This window comes from Mustela nigripes, chromosome 4, assembly GCF_022355385.1.
Source record: "Mustela nigripes isolate SB6536 chromosome 4, MUSNIG.SB6536, whole genome shotgun sequence".
NCBI classification, from domain to species: Eukaryota; Metazoa; Chordata; class Mammalia; order Carnivora; family Mustelidae; genus Mustela; species Mustela nigripes.
This window is the reverse complement of record NC_081560.1, coordinates 106,608,103-106,608,901: the sequence shown is the minus strand read 5'-3', so window position 1 is coordinate 106,608,901 and position 799 is coordinate 106,608,103. Positions and strand designations below refer to the sequence as shown.

Sequence of the window (799 nt, the reverse complement as noted above, 5' to 3'; positions counted from 1 at the left end):
CAACAATCTTGAAAAAGAACAAATCTAAAAGAAGGTCTCAAAAAGATGTCTGTACACTCATTTTCATAGCAGCATTGTTATTCATAACAGCTAAAACAAGGAACAACTCAAGTGTCCATGGACAGATGAATGGATAAGCAAAATGTATATATACATACAATGGGTATCACTCAGCCTTAAAAATGGAAAAAAGTCTGCAGTACGCTACAACATTGATCAATCTTCAAGATTCATGTTAAGTGAAATAAGGCAGTCACACAAGGACAAATACTACAGGATTCCACTTATACGAGGTACTTAGGGTAGTCAGAATTACAGAATCAGGAAGTATCATAGGAGTTCCCAGAGGGGAGTTATTGTTTAATAGGTACAGAATTTCAGTTTTACAAGATGAAAGACTATGGGGATGAATGGAGCGACGGAAGCACAAGAATGTGAATACACTGTGCTCGCTTCGGCAGCACATATACTAAAATTGGAACGATACAAAGAAGATTAGCATGGCCCCTGCGCAAGGATGACACGCAAATTCGTGAAGCGTTCCATATTTTTAGGAAATATTGAAAGGGGTCTTCTAAGCAAAGAGAGAGTCCACAAGTGGTATATCAGTAAGGAACAGAGACCATATACAGTAACAGTCACCTTACAGGCAATACAATGGCACTAAATTCATATCTCTCAATAGTTACCCTGAATGTGAATGGGCTAAATGCCCAAATCAAAAGACACAGGGTATCAGAATGGATAAAAAAACAAAACCCATCTATATGTTGCCTCCAAGAAACTCATTTTAAGCCCG

General features: G+C 38.0%; 1 non-coding gene across 1 annotated transcript; it reads left to right on the top strand.

The window, feature by feature from the left end:
- The first annotated feature begins 445 nt into the window (after positions 1 to 445).
- Positions 446 to 552, top strand: LOC132016985 (U6 spliceosomal RNA). The gene has a single exon (XR_009404075.1). It is a non-coding gene; the product is annotated as a U6 spliceosomal RNA (small nuclear RNA).
- The last annotated feature ends 247 nt before the right edge of the window (positions 553 to 799 follow it).